Source organism: Natator depressus, chromosome 4 (genome assembly GCF_965152275.1).
Source record: "Natator depressus isolate rNatDep1 chromosome 4, rNatDep2.hap1, whole genome shotgun sequence".
In the NCBI taxonomy this organism is placed as follows: Eukaryota; Metazoa; Chordata; order Testudines; family Cheloniidae; genus Natator; species Natator depressus.
Genome location: NC_134237.1, coordinates 98,454,898 through 98,475,240, shown reverse-complemented (window position 1 = coordinate 98,475,240; position 20,343 = coordinate 98,454,898). Strand labels below are relative to the sequence as shown.

Sequence of the window (20,343 nt, the reverse complement as noted above, 5' to 3'; positions counted from 1 at the left end):
ATTGGGGAAGACTATAATTATTGAATGAGAGTAGATGCTGAGATTCAAAAAGTTAAATGTTTATAACTGTTAAAACATAAATTGTCAATATCACATGTCAAAATATACAAAGTAATGTCCTTAGATCAAACTCTAATAAGTTCTCAAGCAGTATTTTGCTTACTTTGTCTATCTGTAAATTTTAATTATTATTGATGGAAATATTTTTTCATTGGTTTTTGTGTGTATGGTGAAATCAATGTTTACCTACGTTTACTGATTAAAAATCTAATCCTTCCAAGCCTTGTATTATAAATTACAAGGATCGTAAAATAGATCAGCTTTAACTCCTTTGAACTCTTAAACTAGGCCTTGATTTAGCAAAGCACGTAAGTCAATAGGGACTAATACACTTGTTTAAAGTTAAGCACTTGCTTATGTGCTTTGCTGGATCAGAGCCCTACTAACCTTAGTTGCTTTCACTAGAAAATGAAATTTGTACTGTACTAGGGAAGTAAGGTAATTTGTGTTATTTTGTAATGACAAATATTTATTTTCACCTGTAACCCTTCTGCCCATCAGAGTTGGCAGCAACAAGGGCCGGGTTCAATATCTAGGGGATCCATTCCAATAACACAATGCAAACCGGCTCGAGCCCCCACCCAGTGACCTGGGACAAATATATACCACCCCCGCTGGGCACCTCCAAGAGGCAATACTTCCCCTCTCGCAAGCACATAGTCTGAGTGTAGCAAAAAGCCTTTTAATAACAGAGAGAAACAATGTGGCATTATGTTGGGGAAACACCACCAACAGGATTCATAACACAACCCATGAGCAAAAAAACCACCCCAAGCAAATTGGGGCGTGCCCCTTTCCCTCGGGTTCTAGAGTCCCAGCACCCAAACGTCTCTTGAGTCCAGCAATCCACAAATCACCCAAAGTCCAAAAAGTCCAGCCCCAGAGTTCAAAAGTTCATCTGCATAGTGTTACTCCCCAGTCTGGCTAAAATGTGCCTGTGTGTGGGGAAAAGGGGCAAGGGGCACCTTACGTGTCCTGAAGCTGACTGCCCCACAGGGCTCTGCTCTGCTACGCTGTCTCACGAACGGCTCTGCTCCACCACAACCGGCTCCGCTCTGCACCGCTCGCCGTCTCACAAACAGCTCTGCTCAGCTCGCCGTCTCACGAACACACCGCTGTCTCACGAACGGCTCCACTCCACCACGACCGGCTCTGCTCTGCACCGCTCGCTGTCTCAAGAACAGCTCTGCTTAGCTGGCTGTCTCATGAATGGCTCCGCTCTGCACAGCTCACCGTCTCACGAACACACCGCTGTCTCACAGACAGCTCCGCTCCACCACGACTGGCTCCACTCCGCACAGCTCGCTGTCTCACGAACAGTTCTGCTCAGCTCGCCGTCTCACAAACACACCGTGGCACTCTAGATCTTCCGGCTCCCCACTACTTGACACAGTGCTTAGTGATTTCAGCTCTTAGTGATTTCAGCTCATAGTAGTGGGGGCCTTAGTGCTGGTGCACCTTAAGGCCAAAGTGAATGCAGCATAGTACCTGTAGCAAGACTCTTAATAGACCCAAAATTAGCTCTGACATTCCACAGTGGAGAGAGACAGAGGTGCAATTGGTGCTTCAGGCCCTCACAAAGGGGCCCACACCACCAGGTACTAATACCTGTCTCAAGTCTCTCTCAATTCACACAGTTTTGGAACCCATGACCCTTGCCTAGCGAGTGCTACTTAGTTGATGGTGAGTCCCTCCATCATAGCAAAAGGCCAAGTACAGTTCCAAGCACAGTTCCCATAATCAGGGTAATAACAATTTATTCTTCCTGCCCCAATAACAGAGACACTGGGGATCCCACAGCAGCCGAAGTGACCATTTGGGCAGCTATGGCCTCAGTCTAGGCGGCGTGGGTGTGCCTATGCAAATGAGATCAGCCCCTGAAGTTTTTTTTTTCCACAACTTGCCACACCTCACCACCAGATGTCAGGGTGGAGCTCATCCTGACACTGCTTACACACCTCTAACAAGGATACTGAAATCCGACTTATTTGAAAAAAATCAGTGTAACCTTAACTTTGGAGCTATAATATATGCATATAAGAATAGGTTTCAGAGTAGCAGCCGTGTTAGTCTGTATCCGCAAAAAGAAAAGGAGGACTTGTGTCACCTTAGAGACTAACAAATTTATTTGAGCATAAGCTTTCGTGAGCTACAGCTCACTTAATTTGTTAGTCTCTAAGGTGCCACAAGTCCTCCTTTTCTTTTTGCATATAAGAATGTTAGATAAGACATCATTTAATATAAAGATTTAGGAGGCTTTGCTAACATCAAACTAAACACCTGGAACTTTAACAGTCTCTTGCAAGATGACCAAAATGGGATTTCATTACATTGTATTTCATTGTTATACTCTTATTTTTATAATATAATGCTAGAATTATTCTATTTAAAATGTTTTCCATTTACACTGAATATTCCAAAAACATTTGCAACTTTGCTCATGATATTGTAGTATTTATTCAGGTGACTAGTCCCATTGAGTAGAATAGGGATACTTTTGTGACAGAAAGTTGCAGAAATGGGTCTTATCTGCATTACTATGTTTGGACTTCTTTGTCTGCTGTTTTTGAGAAATTTTCTCTCCTTCTGTGTGTGAAAGACAGAGAAAATGAAATGGAATATGCATTTCTGTGGACATGCCATAGAACATTTACTGCTACCAATAAGCATAAAGCTGGCAACTCACAACTGATGAAGAATTATGATTGCTCTAATTATGGTGTTCTTGCCATATGTAGGGAGATAAAGATACAACATTTCCCTTCTGTAGCATATTCCCACTATACTACTTTATTTTTACTTGAAATGTTGATTTCCTTTTTTTAAAAAAGCATTAAATCAAAGAATAATCAAACACACAGAAGTCAAGAAAATACTTGTTAAAGCAGTTAGCTCTGGTCCATTATGCTTCTTCCCCAAAATACTGCATGGTCTCTTCTTATATGAATTGCATCATAGGAATATCTTATTTATAAAGATAATTTTATGTAATCTGGAAGGAATGTATTTCTTGTGTAAAGGAAAACACAGATGTTCAAGTGCATGAGATAGCAAGGGAGGTGTTGAAGAGATGTGGAAACAACTCCAGACTTTTTTACGTTAAGTGTCAGTTCCTGTTACCTGAAGTTGTATCTGTTATGGTTTTATGTAGCACTTATTATTGAGGTGTCTAATAGCTACAAAACAAACTACATTTGAAGAACAGTTGAGTATTTTTAAAGTTATGAACTTTTAAAGTTCGGTGACCCAGAGTCTGAGATGGTGGCAAATTTCAAATAATCTCATTTTTTAAATAGTTTCTAATTTGAAACAAATGCCCATTTCAAGAGGCTCAGAGATTGATAAGATCCAGCATTCCAGCCATACAAGGCAGGACTCCGTCTAAAAAAATGGAATGGAAAAGTTTCAGCTTGGTGTTTTTTGTCTCTGTGGAGTCCTCTCCTCTGCGGCTTCAGAACTGATGAGGTTCTGCTGCATCAGTTGGTGAGGGGAAGGTTTTTGGGGGGTGTATACCTCCTGCAGAATGCAGAACCTTGCTCTGTGTAAGCTGTGAGTTTCCTGAATAGGATGGTGGGAAGGACTGTTCCAGAAGTGGCACAAAAGGATCCACTGCAGTGCAGATCCGTTGGTGCTTGTTTCCATTGTGGGAAGTGCTCATTGAGCCATGGAAGAGGGTGCATTGGACTTAAGTAGTTTCCGTGGGGGCAGCTGTGGAGATGCTCTGTTGGGAGAATTGCTCATGACCTCCTGTGCGTCTGCTGAGTGCTCAGGCCACCGAACTTGGCTAAGGATTTGGGTATATGTTGAAAAATTTATAATTGGAACAATGAGAAGTTTTTTTGTTTGTTTAATTGATGCCAGAAATGGCTGAACAGATTTTGCTGATATGTTTTAAATGCACACAGTGCAGAGGATCAACTGAAAAAGCAAAAAGGTGTTTTGGGACTTTTATAGAATTGCAAAATATTCAGTTCTTCAGCTTTGTTTGTTCTCCTACATCTTTAGGAAGGAACAAAATTACCTAAAAACAAGCCATTTCCCTGCTCTGCACAATCCAAAAATAAAAGGAATATGTTTGAGAAAGGTAAGAAACTAAAAAAAAAGGGAGGTGGGGTGGCTATCATAGGATTGGAAGGGACCTTGAGAGGTATTCTAGTCCAGTCCCCTGCACACATGGCAGGACTAAGTATTATCTAGACCATCCCTGAGAGGGTTGTTTAATCTGCTCTTAAAAAATTCCAATGATGGAGATTCCACAACCTCCCTAGGAAATTTATTCTAGTGCTCAACTACTCTGACAGTTAGGAAGTTTTTCCTAATATCCAACCTAAACCTCCCTTGCTGCAATTTAAGCCTGTTGCTTCTTGTACTATCCTCAGTGGTTAAGAAGAACAGTTTTTCTCCCTCCTCCTTTTAACAACCTTTTATGTACTTGAAAACTGTTATCATGTCCCCTCTCCGTCTTCTCTTTTCCAGACCAAACAAACCCAATTTTTTTCACTCTTCCCTCATAGGTCATGTTTTCTAGATCTTTAATCATTTTTGTTGCTCTTCTTTGGACTTTCTCCAGTTTGTCCACATCTTTCCTGAAATGTGGCACTCAGAACTGGACACAATACTCCTGTTGAGGCCTAATCAGCGCAGAGTAGAGCGGATAATTACTTCTTGTGTCTTGCTTACAACAGTGCTGCTAATATATCCCAGAATGAGGTTTGCTTTTTTTGCAACAGTGTGACACTGCTGACTCATATTTAGCTTGTGGACCACTATGACCCCCAGATTCCTTTCTGCAGTACTGCTTCCTAGGCAGTCATTTCCCATTTTGTATGTGTGCAACTGATTGTTTTTTCCTAAGTGGAGTACTTTGCATTTGTCCTTATTGAAATTCATCCTATTTACTTCAGACCATTTCTCCAGTTTGTCCAGATCATTTTGAATTATAATCCTATCCTCCAAAGCACTCGCAACCCCTCCCAGCTTGGTATCATCCACAAACTTTATATGTGTACTCTCTATACCATTATCTAGATCAGTGATGAAGATATTGAACAGAACTGGACCCAGAACTGATCCCTGCGGGACCCCACTCATTATGCCTTTCCTGCATGACTGTGAACCACTGATGATTAGTCTCTGGGAACAGTTTTCCAACAAGTTATGCACCCACCTTATAATAGCTCCATCTAGGTTATATTTCCCTAGTTTGTTTACGAGAAAGTCACGTGAGACAGTATCAAAAGCTTTAGTAAAGTCAAGATATACACATGGCTACCACTTCCCCCTATCCACAAGGCTTGTTACCCTGTCAAAGAAAGCTGTCAAAGCAGGTTGGTTTGACATCATTTGTTCTTGACAAATCCATTCTGACTGTTACTTATCACCTTAGATCTTCTAGACATTTGCAAATTCATTGCTTAATTATTTGCTCTATTATCTTTTTGGATACAGAAGTTAAGCTGACTGGTCTGTAATTCCCCAGGTTGTCCTTATTTCCCTTTTTATAGATCGGCACTATATTTGCCTTTCTGGAATCTCTCCCATCTTTCATGACTTTTCAAAGATAATCGCTAATGGCTCAGATATCTCCTCAGTCAGCTCCTTGAGTATTCTAGGATGCATTTCAACAGGCTAGACTTGAAGACTGGTGACTTGAAGACATCTAACTTGTCTAAATAATTTTTAACTTGTTCTTTCCTATTTTAGTCTCTGATCCTACCTTATTTTCACTGGCATTCACTATGTTAGATGTCCAGTCACCACCAACCTTCTTGGTGAAAACCGAAACAAAGAAGTCATTAAACACCTCTGCCATTTCCACATTTTCTGTTATTGTTCCCCCCCCCCGTCCCCCCCATTGAGTAACGGGCCTACCCTGTCTTTGGTCTTCCTCTTGCTTCTAATGTATTTGTAGAATGTTTTCTTGTTTTTCTTTATGTCTTCAGTTAGTTTGATCTCGTTTTGTGCCTTGGAATCTAATTGTGTCCCTACATCCTTGTGTTATTTGTTCTCCCCAAACACCTTCCCCTCAAAATATCAATCAAGTAACAAACAAGCAAACCAACTAAAAAAAACCCCCAAAAAACCTCAAATCAACACCAAACCAAAAACCCAAGCAGAGATTTTACTCTGAAGACAGAGAGCCAGAGACTGCGTGAAGTCCACTAGGACTGCACTATTGCTATTGATTATGGAAGATGCTCAGAAGCTGAGTGATAAGCAGCATTATAAAACTCTAGATACTTAGATAATTTTGACAGCCTTCTCATTTGAGAGAAGGTAAACCTATTTCGAAGACTTCAAAATAGTTAATAATGTTGTTATCAAGGTCACAAAATAGTGCTTGAAAAATTTAAGGTTTCCAGATTCACCTAACACAGCAGTCTATTAGCACCCTAAAGACCACATTGTCCAAGGCAACTTTCAAAACTAACAGTACTTCTTGTGAAAACTGAATATTTATGCTCAAAGAATATGAGAGTTGCACATCCAAACACTGTTCATACTAAAGATGGGCCTTAGCCACCAAGCTGAGACCCAGACCCAGACTTCTGCAAAATTCAAGGATATACAGAGTCTGGGTTTTGTTTCAGCCTATTCAGGGGTCCTGCAGAGGAGTTTGCTCTGTATCCAGAAGTATACATTCCCTAAAGTTCAGATTGTTTGGATCTGCGGTTTTGGTGCAGGTCCATCTTGTTACCATCAAAGAGGGGGAAAAATCACAACACGGCAGAGTACATCATTTCCTTTCTTACCACAATAAATGTTTGAGGGTTGCTTTATATCTTCACAAGTATTCGCATACCAATCTTGGCTCCTAGTAGTCTGGTCTTTAGACATATGAGCATATCTCTCATTGTTTGTTTGGTTTAGAACAGGGGTCTCAAACACGTGGGCTGCATGCAGCCCGCCGAGTTATTTCCTGCAGCCCGCCATAGGCGCCGACTCCGCTGGCAGTCAAGCTCCCCTCACCCCCCGCCTCCCCTATTTCCTCGTCCCAAGCGCGCCACGTCCCCGCTCCTCCGCCTACCTCCCAGTGCTTCCTGCCGCCAAACTTAGGACTTTCCAGGAGGGAGGGGGGAGGAGCAGAGATGCAACGCACTCAGGAGAGGAGGCAGAGAAGAGGCAGGGCTGGGGCGGGGACTTTGGGGAAGGGGTTGGAATGGGGGCGGGGAAGGGGTGGGAAGAGGCAGGCGGGGTGGGGACTCATGGACTAGACAAGCAGTCTGGGGTATGAAGTTCAGCATGTGTGATTCTTTGCTGTGAGTAGTTGGGAAGAATGTTTCTTAAAAGTGGCAACATATTTTGTATGAATAGTTACTTTAAAAAGTTCCTGCCATTACAGCTATGTTGATCGACTGTTAGTGTAGATCATCAGTGTTACTGACCACATAAGGAATGGTTACAGGTGTTTATATTTTATTAAAACCCCTCTTCACATGACAGTTTTTAAAAAGTTAATACATTGACTTTTAATAGCATACTATATTACTCTTCATTTTTTTCATTTTTGACTATACTTTTGTTTCATTTTATGAAAAGGTTTCAGTGATGCGGCTCTCAGGCCAATGTACGAGTCCTCATGTGGCCCTCGTGGTGATTTGAGTTTGAGATCCCTGGTTTAGAAGTTCAGTGCCACTGAGATGGGTATATTACGCCAGAGTCTGTCCTTTTCTTCTTCCACTTTTTGGCTTATAGGAAGGGATTTGAGCTTCATACATTGGATTATAGTTTCCAAGTATGGTTAGGGAAGATGGAATTTCCAAGTGCAGATTCTACATTATATTAAACTTTGGGCTGATACACAGTTACAGTATTGATTCCGGTCCCTATTATCTCACTTTCAGTTTCAAAGTAAACAACAACAAAGTCTTTGCTCTCCAGCTAGATGGGTGACTAGCACTACAACACATTTAGCAATAAAGAACAGGAACATCACCATTCTGCACCGATCTGAGCTGGGAGAGCTCGTACCCCCAAGTTTGTTTTACATAAGAAGATGAAATGGTGTCCTGAAAGTCAGTCCTCTGTGGCTCCCGCACCTCAATAATCCCTTCAGCCTCAGCATGGTGTGGGGACCCAGTTTGTGATGGGAAGATGTAATGCACAGGGAGATAAACTCTCCTCCCTGAACAACTACGGAGTTGCTTCTTTCTCTCTCTGGTCTAGTGTAGTGGGTTGACCTTTCTGTATAACGATTGTCTCACTGTGAAGTCACATAATTAGGGCTTGAGGCATCTTATCTGGCAGGGCTTCAGTCTTTAAACACTGAAACAGTCTCAGTCCCATGTAACAACAGAAAGAGGGGATTAAATAAACCATGTGTACTGCTTGGGAGACTTTTGCCTTGCCATGGTACTCACCTCATCTTTTATTCATTGTAATGGAGAATTCACACCCTTTTGTGATGTTACTGCAGCACAGCAACTCTTTATAACAGCCTTAGTAATATACATAAAAGACAAAATATCTACATTAAAATGCAGTAAAGGTTGCTACTAACTAATAACACCCTATATTTAATTCTAGCCCAGGATCAACATGGAATATTTTATATTATTATAATATAATATATATATTTAATAATATAATTAAATATAATTTAATATATTGTAGGACCTGTAACTTTAGTTTAGTGTAGTTGTTTTGTAGTTTCATCTGGGATAGAAAAAATATACTAACTTTGACTACGTTTACGGTCTTATTGTAGATGTCAGCACGGATAAATACGTTGCAGATAATGAGGAAATAATTTTAAAATTAAATATGAAAATTTTCATTGTATTTCTGTGACATGAGTCAGTTCTTCACACAAATTTCATTGTACTTAATGCTACACATTGTTTCCTGTAAGATTCTTTCCTCCTATTCCTCTATATCAGGGGTGGCCAACCTGACCCTGAGAAGGAGCGAGAATTTACCAATGTACATTGCCAAAGAGCCACAGTAATAGGTCAGCAGCCCCCCATCAGCTCCCCCACCCTGCTCCCAATGCCTCCCACCCACCGGAAGCACCATCAATCAGCACGTCCCCCTCCCTCCCCGCACCTCCCGATCAGCTGTTTCCTGGCATCCAGGAGGCTCTGGGGGAGGGGGGGAGCAAGACACTGCAGGCTGAGGGGAGGGGGCAGGAAGGGGTGGAGTGGGGGTAGGGCCTGTGGCAGAGCCAGGGATTGAGCGAGTACCCCCCAGCACATTAGAAAGTTGGCGCCTGTAGCTCCAGCCCTGGAGTCGGTGCCTATACAAGGAGCCGCATATTAACTTCTGAAGAGCCGCATATGGCTCCGGAGCCAGAGGTTGGCCACCCCTGCTCTGCATTACCATTGTCATCATGATCCAGTTCAGTCCCAAAAAGTACCCAGATTCCATATCTCATAAATTCTTGGAAAACTGACTTTTGACATTTCTGCAGTGTAAGAATAGGATGGTGTTTTGCCAAACTGGAGCTACCAAGAAGCTTGTTCATTCTGTGCCACTTTGAGATACTTGTGTTAATGTTCTTGTTTAAGCAACAGTGCAAACATGTCATTGTCTTCATGACAAACTGTACACATTCACACAAACACCAAGCCTGGTAAGAAGTTTGGTAGTCAGTTTCTTTTTTCTAACTACTCCATCTCACACAACTGATTTTTAAGAACTCTCATTGACTTCAGTAAGAGTTCTACTTCATAACTGATAGCATGGTATGAGCCTTTATCATTCATTATACCTCATGCATGAGAAATATTGGCATGTAGAAAAGATACCCTGAAGGTAGCAATTAATATCTAAGTATTGCATGGGGAATTTTTAAAATATTTGACTTTGAAAGAAATCTTCAGAACAAGAGATGGCCATCGTATAATTATATATATGAGGACATTACTTGAATGACAAGTTTTCAAGTTAAGAAATTTATCAGATTTCCTTGATTTTTCTTATTCTGAAAAATATCAGTAATAACTCTTGAGACATGGCATACGTTCAGCTATAACAAATGCATTTGCAATGTATAGTTCCCAATAAGATTTAAATAGACTGAAGGTGGTAGAAATAATTGCATTTGTTGCTGTTATATTAATTAATTCCAAATAGTCATATGCAGGGAGTATAGTGAGGGCTGACAATTTTTCCTTAATGTAGGCATTGTTGTTCAAGATAGCTACTTCAGCCCTTGTCTGGGATTTTAATTAAGGAAGGATCATAAAGGACAAGAGTTAGAGGACCATATTTAATCATACATAATATGTTATACCAATAGAAATCTAGAATAACTCCACTCGGCATGATACTGCTCTCACTTGACAGGTTTTACGCCAGTGTAACTCCATTAATGTCAGAAGCTTTACTGTAGTCTGAGGGACAGCAGAATATGGACCATCACCTAGAGAATACAGTCACCTTTAGGGACCAGATTATACCACATTGTTCCCCCTAATTTTTTACGTCCATGTGCGGAATGAATTTTGTTATGTGCACCAATATGGAGGTGATGTGTGACACATCACCTTCGTATTGGTGCACATAACAAAATTCATGTGGTGGGGGTGGTTCCGAGGGGTTTGGAGTGTGGGAGGGGCTCAGGGCTGGGGCAGAGGGTTGAGGTGGGGGAGGATGAGGGCTCTGGCTGAGGGTGTGGGTTCTGGGGTGGGGCTGGGGATGAGGGATTCAGGATGCAGGAGAGGGCGGGGGCAGATGGTTAGGGTGCGGGCTCTGGGGTGGGGCTGGGGATGAGGGTTGGGGTGCAGGCTCTGGGGTGGGGCTTGGGATGAGGGGTTTGTGGGTGCAGGCTGCCCCGGGGCTGCGGTGGAGAAAGAGGACTCCCCCCAGCCCTCTCTCACCGCAACAGCTTGGGGAAGGGGGAGAGGCACCTCTCCCCAGCTGCAGCAGCTCAGCGGGCCTAGGCCGGACCGAGGGAGAGGCTCCTCTCCTGCGGCAGGTCCGAGCTGTGGCCAGTGGAGAGGGGCGTCTCCCCCGCTGCAGCAGGTCCATGCTGGGGGAGAGGCATCTCTCCCTGCAATAGCCCTGAGCCCCTGCACAGGGCTTAATAGGCAGCTGAGCGGCTGCGCAGCTTAGAGGGAACTTAGTTTGGCTGTTCCAAGTGCTCCTGTGGGCTGGAAGACCAGGAAGTACATGAACGGTTACTTGTTGTTACTTGTTGTTACCTGATCCCTACCTTGCCCTAAGTACAAGCCACTGGAGTTGGCCAAGTATGTAAGGAAAGCTTGTTTCAACCCTAATGGGTACTCTTCTCTTGCATGCCCCTCTGCCTTTGTGAGGTGGAATTCCTCCCAGTTTCCCGTTTGGTGTGACTCTGTATCATCCCCGGCGTGGTGCTGTGCCTTTATCACATGAGCGGGGAGCCTTATAACCTATTTGTAGATGTATCTATTAGGGAAGGGGGAAATGGCTGTTTTTATTATAACTATTATATATTCTAATTCTCCATCTCTTGGCCTCTAACTCTATGCTCTACCATCCTTGCTTAATTTAATACTCAGGTGTGGAGATACTGTAGTGTGTGCGTGGTTTCAGTACAGCTATTTGGAAACACTATGTGTGAAGTCATTCATTGGGGTCCCTAAATAGCAACATTTCATGGTAAGTTAATATGAAGTGTGAGTTAGTGACAGAGTTTATTTGATTATTATATAGTGCCCAGGGTAATTGACTAAATGAAAGCTTTGAAATACAATTCAAATCCCTTTTGAGTGACATTGTTAATTTTTATTATTTATTATTATTATTGTTGTTAATAATAAATAATAATAATAATAATTGTACTGTGCTGGAGCCCACAGGATCCAGTCAGGATTGGAGCCTGACTGTGTTAGGTGTTGTACAACCATATGAAAAGACATGGTCTCTGCCTCAAAACGCTTGCATTCTAAGGCCTTGATCCTGTCAATACATGCACCAGTAACATTATGCATGAATGATCTCATTGATTAGATATCATTGGACAGTTTGATACTTTTAAATGATTTAGAGCCATCAGGTCGCGAGCCTCCATAACCATGTGAACGTATTATTAAAGTTTATGCATGTGGGACTACTCACAGATGCAAAGTTATGCACGTGTGAAAGCATTTTCAGGAAGGGGCCTAAATTAAGACGGGGCCAAGCGAATGGGATAAACAGGAGGCAAGGAGAGAAGGAGGATGAAGGTAACAATAGTAAGTTCACGTGATTACACAGCCTGGTTGCTTGATGGCTCTGAATCATTTTTAAGTATTTATCCAGATCCTCAGATGGCATAAATCTGTAATATACACCATTTGAGGATTGGGCCCATTGTGTTTTGGGTATGGTCCCCTCCCTCCTTCCCCCAGATCTGCCCACCTTTAGGTGGCTGATTATGAGTCTAGTTCTGCAAATGCTTATGCTTGTAAGTAACTTTTTTCATGTCAGCAATCTCACTGAATTCAAGGGGAGGGACTATTCATGTTAGAAAGTTATACGCACATATAAGTAGGGCCCTACCAAATTCACGGTCCATTTTGGTAAATTTCACGGTCATAGGGTTTTTTAAATCTCAAATTTCACGGTTTCAGATATTTAAATCTCAAATTTCACAGTCTTGTAACTGTGGGGGTCCCAACCCAAAAGGGGACTGTGTGTGCGGGGCTAAGCAAGGCTATTGTAGGGGGTTTGCAGTATTGCCACCTTCTGCGCTGCTGGTGGTGGTGGCGCTGCCTTCAGAGCTGGGAGAGGTTCACTGAGGTGGATCTGACCTGGCCCCAGGAGCAGCCCATGCTGGAAAAGAGGAAGTCCCATCCCCCCCAGCCTGGTCAGGACTAGCAGCTATACCTGTTGCACAGTAGGAACCCCCAGCCAGGGCACACCCAGCCCTCCCCACCAGGTCTAATTTGGCTCATAAAAAAACTGGTCAAAATTTGTTGTGACTTACATTGTAGTATAAGTTAGTTGTTGACACAAAAAGATCAGAAAATGGGTATAGGAAGAATTCAGCATTTCCTGGTGTTCAAAATGAGTGTACGTGATTTAAATGCAGTGGGGCTTAAAGAGGGTATATCTGGCCAAAACAGGAGTTCAGAGGATGTTCTAATAAGCCTATATTGTTGTTGTGCAAATGGCCCCAAAGCACCTAATAACAGAATGTGTAATACAGCAGCCCTCACAACATGCCTTTAAAAACTACCTGCCCCACAACTGACATCCACAGCACTACCAGCAACACTCAGAGACCCGCACAAGAATTAGTGTAATAGGCTAAAATTGGGGATACTGTCAAAAAACACTTTAAAAACAAATGAATAAAAATCACCCATTTAATCTTCCTCACTCAGAATGGGTTTGCAGCAGCTTCCAGTAGCTAATCTTTGCTCCAAACCTCTCTATTTCTGGCTCTTTGTCCAATGCTTGCACATCCTGAGGCAGAAAATCCATTCCAAGAAACACACCTGCGTAGACCGGCCAAATAATGGCATGAATAATGTAAAGCAGGATGTAAAAAATGCCTAACTAAACATAACTCAGAGTCTGCCTGCAATCAAATTAATTTTTAATTTTCACATTTTCCATAATTAAGCCATCTATAATTATTTCTGCACAGCAAAAAATACCACATTATATGATATTCCAATGCAATATCAATATCACCTTCTCAGTTTCACATATGTTATAATACACCTTGTGACAGAGATGTCAATTTCCTGCATTATTCTGGACAAACTTTACGGAATTAAGTTCAAGTATTTTAGGAGTTCATTACATTAAGAAGGCAAATGTTTACATATTAATAACATTTTTGGAATAGTATGTAACTTCTTTGAGGAGGAGACATGGCTAATATAACCCTGGGAAGTGTTATGGAGCTTCAAAATACTCTTTGTAACAGTGTTCTTCACAAACAAAATTTAATGGTATTCCTAGGACATACTTGGGAAGTGGGGAATACAAATTACCCACCTCTGTATCCATCCTTTTGAAACTGTCCCTTGAGGAGAAACCCATTGTCTGGCTGATTACTTCTTCGTAGTCTCGTCAAAGACCCAAAGTGGATAAGAGTGACTTTCAGATTCATGGGTGTGCTGGTTCTGAGCCAAAGCGGTTACGAACTGGTAACCACAGAAAAACCCCTTGGGGTGGTTTGGAGGACTGTTCACCAGTCAGAGTCCTTGCTGGCATTGGGTTGATCTCTGGTAATCTTACTGGCATGCCTGAAGGTTCTTGTATTGTTTTAATATGTTTTCTCTGTAATGCTTTTAACATAAGAATAAAGGTGCTTGCTTATAAAGGGCTGTGTGGTAACTTTACTGTGGCAATTACACTGTTTATTGTCTGTGAGGAGAAAAGTAAGGTAGGCCTGCAAGGCAGCCTGGACTTGCTGGGGAATAACATAGTGCAGGCAGGAAGCTATCCAGCCTGAAAAAACCCCGGACGGGGGGGGAGAGAGAGAGAGACATGTGTCTCCGCCCAAGAAGGGTGATGGCTGGGGAGCTGGAAGCCTAAGTGTATGTCTACACTACGAAATTAGGTCGAATTTATAGAAGTCGGTTTTGTAGAAAGTGGTTTTATACAGTTGATTGTGTGTGTCCCCACACAAGTGCTCTAAGTGCATGTAGTCGGCGGAGTGTGTCCACAGTACCAAGGCAACCATCGACTTCCGGAGCATTGCACTGTGGGTGGCTATCCCACAGTTCCCGCAGTCTCCGCCGCCCATCTGATTTCTGGGTAGAAATCCCAGTGCCTGATGGGGCTAAAACATTGTCGTGGGTGGTTCTGGGTACATATCGTCAGGCCCCCGTTCCCTCCCTCCCTCCGTGAAAGCAAGGGCAGACAATCGTTTTGCGCCTTTTTTCTTGAGTTACCTGTGTAGACGCCATACCACGGCAAGCATGGAGCCCGCTCAGCAAACCGTCACCGTATGTCTCCTGGGTGCTGGCAGACGTGGTACTGCATTGCTACACAGCAGCAGTTTATTGCCTTTTGGCAGCAGACAGTGCAGTATGACTGGTAACCGTCATCGACTTAGTCCTGGGTGCTCTTTTAATCGGGTGCCTGGGCAAACATGGGAGTGACTCAGCCAGGTCATTTCCCTTTTAAGTTTCGTCTTGTGGCGATTCAGTCCTGCCGGCAGTGCACTGTCTTTTAACCTCCAGCCAGCAGAAGATGATGGCTAGTCGTCATACTGCACCGTCTTCTGCCGAGCACCCAGGAGATGATGATGGCTAGCGGTCGTACTGCACAGTCTGCTGCCAGCAAGATGTATAAAGATAGATGAAGTGGCTCAAAACAAGAAATAGACAAGATTTGTTTTGTATTCATTTTCTCCTTCCTCTCTCCTTCCCTCTGTGAAATCAACGGCCTGCCAAACCCAGTTTTGAGTTCTATCCTTGAGGGGGCCATTCAGTTTCTTGCAAAGCCACCCCCTTTGTTGATTTTAATTCCCTGTAAGCCAACCCTGTAAGCCATGTCGTCAGTCGCCCCTCCCTCCGTCAGGGCAACGACAGACGATCGTTCCACACCTTTTTTCTGTGCAGACGCCATACCACGGCAAGCATGGAGCCCGCTCAGATCACTTTGGCAATTAGGAGCACATTAAACACCACACGCATTATCCAGCAGTATATGCGGCACGGAACCTGGCAAAGCGATACCGGGCGAGTAGGCGATGTCAGCGCGGTGACATGAGTGATGAGGACATGGACATAGACTTCTCTCAAAGCACAGGCCCTGGCATTGTGGGCATCATGGTGCTAATGGGCCAGGTTCATGCGGTGGAACGCCGATTCTGGGCCCGGGAAACAAGCACAGAGTGGTGGGACCGCATAGTCTTGCGGGTCTGGGACGATTCCCAGTGGTTGCGAAACTTTCGCATGCGTAAGGGCACTTTCATGGAACTTTGTGACTTGCTTTCCCCTGCCCTGAGGCGCAAGAATACCAAAATGAGAGCAGCCCTCACAGTTGAGAAGCGAGTGGCAATAGCCCTGTGGAAGCTTGCAATGCCAGACAGCTACCGGTCAGTCGGGAATCAATTTGGAGTGGGCAAATCTACTGTGGGGGCTGCTGTGATGCAAGTAGCCAACGTAATCAAAGATCTGCTGATATCAAGGGTAGTGACCCTGGGAAATGTGCAGGTCATAGTGGATGGCTTTGCTGCAATGGGATTCCTTAACTGTGGTGGGGCCATAGACGGAACCCATATCCCTATCTTGGCACCGGAGCACCAAGCCAGCGAGTACATAAACCGCAAGGGGTACTTTTCAATAGTGCTGCAAGCTCTGGTGGATCACAAGGGACGTTTCACCAACATCAACGTGGGATGGCTGGGAAAGGTACATGACGCTCGCATCTTCAGGAACTCTGGTCTGTTTCAAAAGCTGCAGGAAGGGACTTTATTCCCAGACCAGAAAACCACCGTTGGGGACGTTAAAATGCCTATATGTATCCTTGGGGACCCAGCCTACCCCTTAATGCCCTGGCTCATGAAGCCATACACAGGCAGCCTGGACAGTAGTCAGGAGCTGTTCAACTACAGGCTGAGCAAGTGCAGAATGGTGGTAGAATGTGCATTTGGACGTTTAAAAGCGCGCTGGCGCAGTTTACTGACTCGGTTAGACCTCAGTGAAACCAATATTCCCACTGTTATTACTGCTTGCTGTGCGCTCCATAATATCTGTGAAAGTAAGGGGGAGACGTTTATGGCGGGGTGGGAGGTTGAGGCAAATTGCCTGGCTGCTGGTTTGACACAGCCAGACACCAGGGTGGTTAGAAGAGCACAGGAGAGCGCGGTGTGCATCAGAGAAGCTTTGAAAACCAGTTTCATGACTGGACAGGCTACGGTGTGAAAGTTGTTTGTTTCTCCATGATGAAACCCAATGCCCCTTGGTTCACTCTACTTCCCTGTAAGCTAACCACCCTCCCCTGCTCTCTTCGATCACCACTGTCAGAGGCAATAAAGTCATTGTTGCTTCACATTCTTGCATTCTTTATTCATTCATCACACAAATAGGGGGATAACTACCAAGGTAGCCCAGGAGGGGTGGTGGAGGAGAGAAGCACCAGGAGGTGTGGTGGAGGAGGGAAGGACAAGGCCACACAGCACTTTAAAAGTTTAAAACTTTAAAACTTATTGAATGCCAGCCTTCTGTTGCTTGGGCAATCCTCTGGGGTGGAGTGGCCGGTGGCCCCCCCACCGCGTTCTTGGGCGTCTGGGTGAGGAGGCTATGGAACTTGGGGAGGAGGGCGGTTGGTTACACAGGGGCTGTAGCGGCGGTCTGTGCTCCTGCTGCCTTTCCTGCAGCACAACCATACGCTGGAGCATATTGGTTTGATCCTCCAGCAGCCTCAGCATTGAATCCTGCCTCCTCTCATCACGCTGCTGCCACATTTGAGCTTCAGCCCTCTCTTCAGCCCGCCACTTACTCTCTTCAGCCCGCCACCTCTCCTCCCAGTCATATTGTGCTTTCCTGCACTCTAACATTGTCTGCCTCCATGCAGTCGTCTGTGCTGTGTCAGTGTGGGAGGACACCATGAGCTCAGAGAACATTTCATCACGAGTGCATTTTTTTCACCTTCTAATCTTCACTAGCCTCTGGGAAGGAGAAGATCCTGTGATCATTGAAACACATGCAGCTGGTGGAGAAAAAAAAAAAAAGAGGCAGTGGTATTTAAAAGGACACTATTTTCTAGAGCAATGGCTACACTCTTTCACGGTAAACCTTGCAGTTAACATTACATACACAGCACATGTGCTTTCGTTCCAAGGTCGCATTTTGCTTCCCCCCACCACGTGGCTAGCCCCTCACCCCCGCCCCCAGCTAACAGCGGGGAACATTTCTTTTCAGCCACAGGCAAACAGCCCAGCAGGAACGGGCACCTCTGCGTGTCCCCTTAAGAAAAGCACCCTATTTCAACCAGGTGACCATGAATGATATCACTCTCCTGAGGATAACACAGAGAGATAAAGAACGGATGTTGTTTGAATGCCAGCAAACATACACTGCAATGCTTTGTTCTACAATGATTCCCGAGTACGTGCTACTGGCCTGGTGTGGTAAAGTGTCCTACCATGGTGGGTGGAAACCTTTTGCAAAGGCTTTGGGAGTACATCCAGGAGAGCCGCAAATGCAAGGGCAAATTAATCATTAAACATGCTTGCTTTTAAACCATGTATAGTATTTTAAAAGGTACACTCACCAGAGGTCCCTTCTCCGCCTGGCGGGTCCGGGAGGCAGCCTTGGGTGGGTCCGGGGGGGACTACCTCCAGGTCCAGGGTGTGAAACAGTTCTTGGCTGTCAGGAAAACCGGTTTCTCCGCGTGCTTGCTGTGAGCTATCATCTTCCTCATCCCCAAAACCTGCCTCTGTGTTGCCTCCATCTCCATTGAAGGAGTCAAACAACACGGCTGGGGTAGTGGTGGCTGAACCCCCTAAAATGGCATGCAGCTCATCATAGAAGCGGCATGTTTGGGGCTCTGACCCGGAGCGGCCGTTCGCCTCTCTGGTTTTCTGGTAGGCTTGCCTCAGCTCCTTAAGTTTCACGCGGCATTGCTTCGGGTCCCTGTTATGGCCTCTGTCCTTCATGCCCTGGGAGATTTTGACAAATGTTTTGGCATTTCAAAAACTGGAACGGAGTTCTGATAGCACGGATTCCTCTCCCCGTACAGCGATCAGATCCCGTACCTCCCGTTCGGTCCGTGCTGGAGCTCTTTTGCGATTCTGGGACTCCATCATGGCCACCTCTGCTGATGAGCTCTGGCCAGTGTGGCAAGCTGCAGGTGACCATGCAAACAGGAAATTGAAATTCAAAAGTTCGCGGGCCTTTTCCTGTCTACCTGGCCAGTGCATCTGAGTTGAGAGTGCTGTCCAGAGCGGTCACAATAGAGCACTTTGGGATAGCTCCCGGAGGCCAATACCGTCTAATTGCATCCACTGTACCCCAAATTCGACCCGGCAAGGCCGATTTAAGTGCTAATCCACTTGTCAGAGGTGGATTAAGGAAATCGATTTTAAGAGCCCTTTAAGTCGAAAAAAAGGGCTTCGTCGTGTGGACGGGTGCAGGTTTACATCGATTTAAGGCTGCTAAATTCGACCTAAACTCCTAATGTAGACCAGGGCTAAGATTAGGTGCCCTTGCTGGGCCATAGAGAGGGACTATAGATACAGTTGCCCTGAACTGTGACACATCTTAACTACAGTTGTGACACAGATCAGAAAATATTTATAACGAAATGAACAGGAGAATAACAAAAAATTGAATTCCCCTATTATGGGCTAGGGTAAGGCCAGATACCAGAAGCTTCACATATACTTTCACAATCCCAGGGCAAGGAACAAACATAACTACTGTCCTTGGTAAGGACTGACTGTATCTACTACTGGTGGTGGTACTAAAAATGCAAAAGGAGAGTGGGGGCTTGACATTGGGTGGCTGTCATCGCCTTGTAAATTGCCTAACAGCGCATGGATAGCATGAAGGGAGCACATGCCACATTCTTTCATGGGCTATTAAAGCTTCCTCTCTAGAATGTGCTCCCCGTGCAGAAGCATTCTGGTTAAGCCACTATGCTCCTGGAGACTCCTGCTGCTGGGGCCTCCTGCAAAGCCACTGAACTCAATTGGAGTCTTACCATTGACTTTAGTGGGCTTTGGATTAGGATCCTGCTGTATTGTTTTTCTACACACCCTGTGTGATGTGGAGTGTGATTTAACTATTTATCAGATTAGCTCTATGTGGAAAATGTAATATTCAAGTTCAAATATGACAAAGAAGAGTTTAATGGAAAACTTGATCTAAAATAGGCAACTACATAACTGTGGTTTACTTGAAATTTGATATACACTATGTACCGTATGCTATATTCTGATTATATTATGTTTTACTGTATGTACTATGTCCAAAATATAATCATATTTATATATAACCAAAGTATATTGGGAAGCCAAAACCTGTAAAATCATGGAGGAGGTTTTCAAAGGCAGGCATTAGGTATCCAACTCCCATTGCCTTTCAGTGGGACTTGGGTACTTAAACTGAGCTATGTCCCATTATAAATCTGCCCCCTATATTTATAGTAAACAAATGTACAAAAATTGTAAAGAAAAATCCAGATCACATGTACTATTAAGTGCCACTTGGAAAAAGTAATAGTTAACGTTTTTATTATCATTATGAAAAAGTGTTGGGGAAGGAAGCTACCATGACTCATTGTTACAGACAGCTGCAGTACAGAGAATCTTTAAAAATATTAGAGTATTTGGAAAAGATACTGTATTTAAGTCACTGAATTCAACTGGGCATTCCAGGGTTTGGAAACTCTTTAAGTACCATCTTCTCT

The 20,343-nt window shown here is 44.1% G+C and overlaps 1 protein-coding gene across 3 annotated transcripts in view; it reads left to right on the top strand.

Annotated features, from left to right (window-relative positions):
- Window positions 1-20,343, top strand: part of NWD2 (NACHT and WD repeat domain containing 2) — a 143,655-nt gene that overhangs the window by 7,954 nt on the left and 115,358 nt on the right. The window lies entirely within an intron of this gene.